This window comes from Theropithecus gelada, chromosome 5, assembly GCF_003255815.1.
Source record: "Theropithecus gelada isolate Dixy chromosome 5, Tgel_1.0, whole genome shotgun sequence".
NCBI classification, from domain to species: domain Eukaryota; kingdom Metazoa; phylum Chordata; class Mammalia; order Primates; family Cercopithecidae; genus Theropithecus; species Theropithecus gelada.
In genome coordinates this window covers 87807487-87815185 of record NC_037672.1, presented here as the reverse complement: position 1 = coordinate 87815185, position 7699 = coordinate 87807487, and the positions used below count along the sequence as shown (strand labels likewise).

The window sequence follows — 7699 nt, the reverse complement described above, 5'->3', positions numbered from 1 at the left end:
AAAAGAAACCCCAAAAAAAAAAAAAAAAAAAAAAAAAAAAAAAAAAAAACAATTGGAGAAATGTTGGCCTATACATCCCTTGACGAGAAGAGCCTTTCGTTATTGTTGGGCTATTTGCATGATTTCCTAAAATATCTGGCAAAGAATTCTGCATCCATGTTTACTGGTGGTGATGACAAAGTAGCTTCTGCTAAGTACTACCACAAAGCCCTGTGCTAGTCGATAGACCACTCACTGTTATTTGCCTGAGATCTGGAAACACTTTTTGATCTTAGTCTTTTTCTTGTAAAATTGATGTTCTTTAACATTGTTAATGTATAATAGGGCTTAAGTTTCAGTTTGTTTTCTGTTCTGTTTTAAACAGAAAATAAAAGGAGTGTAAGTTCCTTTTCTCATTTCAAAGTTGCTACCAGGTATGCAGTAATTAGAACAAAGAAGAAACATTCAGCAGAACACTTTATTGCCTAGTTGACAACACTGCTTGAATGCTGGTGGTTCTACCCCTTTGACACTACACAATTTTCTAATATGTGTTAATGCTACATGACAAAATGCCCTGACTCCTAGTGCCAAAGGTTCAATTTAATGTATATACCCAAAAACCCGTGCATTTGTTCTTTTTTTTTAATGGTGCTTGAAGTAAAACAGCCCATCCTCTGCAAATCCATCTATGTTGTTCCTTAGGATCAACAATATGTGATTGGCTTGAGCCTAGGAGTTCAAGGCTGCAATAAGCTATGATCCCACCACTGCACTCCATATATATTCTATCTTTGCTCAAATTGTTGAAGGATGGTGGTTTGTTTCATGGTTTTTGTATTTGAGTCTAATGCACGTTGTAACACAATAGAGGCAATGCATTATTGTGTAAGCCACAGTTTTCTGGAAAAGTTGATATTATATTTCCTATTACAAATTCCTTTCATCTGAGATTTTGGTGCACCCATCACCCGAGCAGTGTGCACTGTACCCAATGTGTGGTCTTTGATCCCTGTCAGCGTAGCTGTGTGAGTGAAGCGTGTAGGTGTTTGGGAGCATGGGTGTGTGTGAATGAGTGTGTGAATACAAATTACAAATATAATAGGAATTACATTTCAGATCTTAAAATTTATTTCTAAATTTCAAAGCAAAAAAAGAAAGAAAAAAGAAACAAAAAGAAAGTGCCTTTGGAGGAAAGACCTAAAGGTGAGGAAGTAAGACATGTGTGGGCTTGTAGGGGAAAAGTTCTCAACAGAGGGGAAGGCCAGAAAGGGCCAGACCAGCAAGAAAAACAGAGGGACCAAGTAGGTCAGTGGTTGGAGTAGTCAGAGATAGCCATGGTGGGATCATGGAGAGCCTTTTGTTCTTGATTTGACCTGATCAGATTTCTATTTCACAAGGATCCTTCTGGCTGCTCTGTTGAGAACAGATTGTAAAGGCAAGTACAGGAAGAATGAACCCAGTCATCACTATGCAGTGGTGATGGCTTGGACCCCTGTGATAGTGGTTGGAATGTGGAGAAGTGGTCAGTTTCCAGTTGCATCTGAAGATAAAGCCATCAGGACTGTGTGATGGGTTAAATGTACAGGATTAGAGAAAGAGCAAGAGAGGAGTCACAGAAGATTAAAAGGATTTGGGCAGGAGTCATCAGAAGATGGAGGTGCCAGCAACAGAGACCTGCGGATAATGCAGAAACCTGGAACTCCTGTACCTTCTCTTCTAGATTCCAGGGCATCTTCCTGCACGTGTATAAAACTGGAGGTAGAGGAACAAAGCTGATATGGTCCTATTTGGTCACTGTAGGAGAGACTGACCACTAAGACAATTTCATCCCTCGAGACCTCAGTTTCCCTAGTTATAACATGAGATAGGTCAGTTACATAAGGACAGAATTCCTTTCTCGCTGTTAAATTCAAGAACCTAGATCGGCAATCAATTCTCCAATCTTTCAAGCCTTCTTTTTGATACTTTTTTTTCCTTGGGAAAACATCTCAATAATGAAATCCAATCTTTAAAAATGTTCCTTTTGGTTTTAAACAAAATTATATTGTGATCGGCTTGAGCCTAGGAGTTCAAGGCTGCAGTGAGCTATGATCCCACCACTGCGTTCCATATATACACATATATATGCACTACATATATATGTACTATACATAGTGATCAAAATATTTGATCAAAATATCAAAAAATGTTTTTAATAAGTCAGCTTCTCTAAAATAAAAATAAGCATGTGTTGCAATTGTTTACACAATACTTTGTTCCAGGTAGGTACATGACTAATCGGGAAACATATCTCCTATGTCATATTTAATCAGAAATTTTGCTCACAAGGTTAAATTACAGCATTCATTTTGTGCCTCTGTGAAAATACTCCCTTCCATTTTAACAGGACTAAAAATGCTTCCAAAGCTGCCTAAAAGAATATTCAGCTCCTATAGGTTCTTGCTGCATTTTTATTTCCCTTGGTAACAGCACTTTTGATAACACTGGTAGAAGAAAAGAAGTCACAGTAAAGGAGAAAGATGGAGTATCTGATACTATAATACTAGCCAGATGCTAGAGGAGAATGTAATACAGGCTGAGTATTCAAAATTTGCAACTTTTTGAGCACCAACATGATATCACAAGTGGAAAATTCCACATACAAGTACTTAAAACATATTGCTTCATGCAAAAAATTATTTTAAATATTGTATAAAAAACCTTTAGGCTATGTACACTGAATAAGCTGTGTATGAAATATAAATGAATGTTGTGTTTAGAGTTGGGTCCCCTTCCAAGATATCTCATTACATACATGCAAATATTCCAAAACCATAAAAAATCCAAAATCTTCAGACACATCTGGTCCCCAGCATTTCTGATAAAGGATACTCAATCTGTATAAATTATACACAATTTAATTAATTTATTATATACATATGTATTTTTTTTTTTTTAGATGAAGTTTCGCTCTGTGGCCCAGGCTGAAGTGCAGTGGTGCAATCTCGGCTCACTGCAACCTCCACCTCTCAGGTTCAAGAAGTCTCCTGTCTCAGCCTCCCAAGTAGCTGGGGCTACAGGTGTGTACCACCATGCTGGCTAATTTTTGTAATTTTTGCCTAATTTAATTTTGGCCTAATTTAATTTTTAGCCTAATTTAATTTTGGCCTAATTTAATTTAAATCCAGAAATAATCCCTTAAACTTTGTAGCTCACAAACACATCCTCCTCCTTTCCTCACAACATTCCATCAGACTCAGGGAACGTCATCACACATCAACATCATCGTAGTTTGTATACTGAGCACTAAGTATGTGCAAGGCTTTGTTCCAAGAGATGTCATGACTTAACTCATTTAATGCTCACAACCATCCTGTGAGAAGCGGGTCATTATTATTTCCATGGTCAGAGAGAAGGTGGATTCACATCCAGGACCTCCTAAACCCAATCCCAAGTTCAGTGGTGCAGTTAAAGAGTGAGATTGGGTTGGAGATGAAATGGATTGCACTGATTTCAATGCATCCTCTTATTACCGTCATTGTCTCATAATCTCCATGCCCCTCTGCTTGAGGAGAGAGGCGCCAAAACTTGTGTATGACTGGCATTTTGCAAGCTGGTTACACATTAATAAAAGGCCCTGTGGAAGTTCCAAAACGAATGAGATCTAAGCTATCTTGTTCTCATGGTTTCCCAAGCCCAAGTAGAGCCTGGCATACCATAGGCACACTATGGATGCTCCCTGAGTTCATGAACATAAAGATGATCCACAGGTGGGTAAGCAATACTAGGGGCAGGTGAAAGGGAGGACATCGAGGCAATACTCCCAGAGCCCCTCCTACTTAGCGTGTCCAGGCTTCTATATGGGGAGACAGCGCACTCCCCAGACACTCCCGCCCACTCCTTTCTGGCTCGCTGAGTGACGCCAGTTTCAAGCCCCAGCCCACGCCAGGCTCCAATACCAGCAGAGCGGGTCTGCGCCCACTGCGCACCTCACCGAGAGGAAGGCGTTCCTAGCCGGGAGGCGGGGCTCGAGAGGCCAGGCACACGCAGACACACTCATGCTCTCACTACGCACGTTCTCACACTCTCATTCACACCCCACTCACCCTGTGCACACGCCCAGTTTCTCGTATTCCTCACAGTCTCACATTCACACACTCATATATTCACACACACCCATGCTCCCAAACACACGCTTCACTCACACAGCTACGCGCACAGGGATCAAAGACCACACATTGGGTACAGTGCACACTAGTCGGGTGATGGGTGCACCAAAATCTCAGAAATCACTACTAAAAACCTATCCATGTAACCTAACACCACCTGTTCCCCCAAAAAACTATTGAAATAATTTAAAAATAAAAAAAGAAAATCTCATTCCCTGCCCTCATTCTAATTCATTTTTCACCTCTTCACACGCCATCACGCCCACGTACCTTAATCTCATTCTCGACAGCACACTCATGCTCGCGCTCATGCACACTCGCCCCCACCTCTCCTTCGCTCTTTACACGCGCTTGCGCTCAGACACACTCAAGGACACCCTACCCAGTTACACTCAGGCATGCGCACAGACTCACACGCGAACTCGGCCGCCTCATTCGCGCATGCGCATCCGTTGCGGAGAGTACGCTGTGCCGGGTGTGGGCGCGGGTGTTTGGTGTTTGGTGGCCTTTGCAGATGGGCTTGTTTTGAGGCTGTGAGGTCAGTGCGATAGCTTAGATTTCCTTGGTTACCCAGTGAGAAATAAGTTAGCCAGGAAGAGAGAGTGGCGGAGACCCAGGGAGACCGAGACTGGAGGAAAGGAGTAGGTTGCGGTTCTAGAGCCGTGGGAGCAAGAGCGCCGGGTAGAGCTGTCGCTCAGAGAGCGCCTTGCGCAGCCCCAGAACCTGTTTACCCTCTTCCTCGGAGCGCCTTCTCCAGCCTCTCATTTCTTCTGCCTCCCTTGGCCTCGCCCGGGTGTGGGACCGGGGCAAGTGAGGACGGACTCACGACCGTCCCTGGCCGCGCAGCACCGGGTTCCCGCGTCCTGTCCCTATGCCCCGGGGACACAGCTCAGGAGGCTGAAAAAGGGACTCAGCGTTAGAAACTATGGTTGGAATTCTCCCTCTGCCACTTGCTATGTGACCTTGGCCAGGTTACCGTGTTTCAGAGCCTCCGTTTCCTATCTGAAATAAGGAATCATTCATTCAACAAATATTAATTGCCATCCTAATATATGTTACCTCTGGGCTGGACGTTTGGCATACACTGGTGAATATATAAAACAGACCCAGTTTCTGCCCAGGAGCAGTTTGCAGTCAACAAGCACACGGATTGATTATGATGAGGGCTTTTGAATTAAATAATAAAATACTGATTTCATCCACTCCGAATGTTTTTCAGCGGTTACTGTGTTCTGGGCACAGTTGAATAAAAACAATCATGTTCCCTGCGTCATTCTAATTTCAGTCCGTGCCCTTTCTGTCATATGGGCCACATTGGACTGGCCATCAGAAACTTTTAATATATAGGAAAACCACACTAACAAATGGACAGCCAACAAATAAGGAAGTAATAAAAGCACCTACCTCACAGGGTTGCTGTGAGAAAGAAAGGAAGCATTAAAGTCTTAACCCACTGCCAGGCATAGAGTAGGTGTTCAATAAATGCTAGGTGTTATTAGGTGGTTAGTATTGCTTAGTGCCCAAGACGCTCTGCCATCACTAGCTGTGTGACCTTGGTTTAGTCTTTGAACTTCAATAGGTCAAATAGGGTTCTCCGCAAACATAATTCGGAGAAAATAATGGCATTTTATCTGGGAGGGCTGTTGTGCGGATTAAATGAGGTCAAGCAGGCAAGGCTCTTGGTTCAGGAACTGCCACATAGTGAGAGCTCGGAAAAAATGTAGCTACGAGTATTGTCATATACTCGAATGGCGACTGTTTTCCTCCTATGCAAAGCAGGTCGGTGTGCAGCAAAGCTGGGAGGTTTCTACGATCATAGGAACGTTTTGAAATGTAGAGCACAGTCCCAAGTGGGGCGGCCAGGAAGCCAGAGCCTTTGATGCGGGCAAGGAGTAGCGAGGTTCCCCTAGCAGGCGAGGTTAATGTAGCTGCTGAACGCAGGTATGTCCAGAAACCAAAGGCTAGAAAAACCCCACACTGGGTGCCTTCAGGGTGTGAGCGCCAAGCTGTGGAGGAGCCTTAGAGAGCAACACTCGGCCCGGAAAAGGCGCGGGGGGACGGACAGATGATTGTGCAGCGGTTTCTTGGCTCCTGGTTGCCAAGCCCAGGGATTCTGATACGTAATTTACAAGCTTCAAGAGCCCATGGAGCTGCAGGTCCCTGATAATAATAAAACCAACAAGAGAAGCCACGAGCCTTACCAGGCACCAGGCCCGGTGTTAGGCAGTCCTTAATTCCTCACAAAAAACTCGAAGACGGCGGCATTTTCTCTATTTTACAGATGCAGAAACTGAAATTCTTTCTCCACTTTCCTTGGTCTCCTTTCAGTTTTTGCAATTAACCAAGAAAAACTCTCCGAGGCTCCCTTGAGCACCTTTCGGTGGCCCGGAACGCATTCCCCATCCCTCTTTCCCAGGCCAACACCCGTACATCTTGTAGGTCTCCGTTTAAATGTCACTTCAAGCTTCGGTTTTATCATCACCCAGAGCCCCCTGAGCTTTTCTTTCATATTCACACGACCTTTTTAACTCACCAGCTCCGAGTTAATTTGTTGACTTGCTTAACCTGGAAACTCCCCGGGTGCGGGTCTTGTGCTACTGAATTTCCTGGCGCGCAGCCTGGGGTATATAGTAGGCGCTCAATATACACTTTCCAACTATCAGATGACCAGATAAGGCTCAAAGAAGTTAAGTTGCTCTCTTCAGATTCCATGATAGGAGGGCGTAGTGGGCAGGATTTATCGTTTATTTCTCAACTACATCAGAACCGCATGCAGATTTCTGGTTGTCTCCTGTCTCTCCCTTCACCTCCACCCGGCCGTGTTCCAGCCTCACATCATTAAATCGAAATCTCTTAGGTAATCAGTATTTTTATAAAGCCCTCCAAGTGATTTTTGTAGATAACCAAGATCAAAAACCAGAAGGGCTGAACTCCTAAAAATTATAAAGGATGGCTCTTATTTTAGTGACTTTCTTTGTTGTTAAGTCTTTGTTTCCATAACTAAGCAGCTATTTTGGCTCCAAGCTTTTAGAAAACTTAGACCAAGGGAAATGGGGAATTGGTATGCATGTGAATAATTCAACCCTTCTCTTACACACTCCCTGCCTCCCCCGCCCGCCCTCCAATACAAAAACCACATCTCTGAATAGGGTAGTAAAAAATAGTCAGTGCCCGGAGAACTGGAGAGGGAGGGAGGGAGGTGAAGCATTTGCTTCAATTATCCGGATAATTGTTCCCCACCTCAGGTCATTGTTACTAAAATGAAACAATATTCTATTGGATACTGTCTTGGCCTTTTCAGGCCTGCTCCCTGCAGTGCCTAGCACACGCTGGGCACAGAGTAGGCACTCAATAAATTTTATTCTGATGACAGAGGAGAGCTCTGAGGGTGGGAGAGGGACGCCTTGTTCAGCTTGAGGATTTGGGGGTGGGCGAATATTAATTAAAGTGAAGTGGGGAGCAGAGGGGCTGTGTGGCAGGCATTAAGCGCCATCAACACTTTTTCCGACTGGGTTGTTCCTGAAATTCTAAGCCAAACCCCTCACTTATTTCTCAGAAGACCTCCCCTA

At 43.9% G+C, this 7699-nt stretch overlaps 1 pseudogene; it reads left to right on the top strand.

The window, feature by feature from the left end:
• Window positions 1-219, top strand: part of LOC112624335 — a 2040-nt pseudogene extending 1821 nt beyond the window's left edge.
• Window positions 220-7699: the final 7480 nt, after the last annotated feature.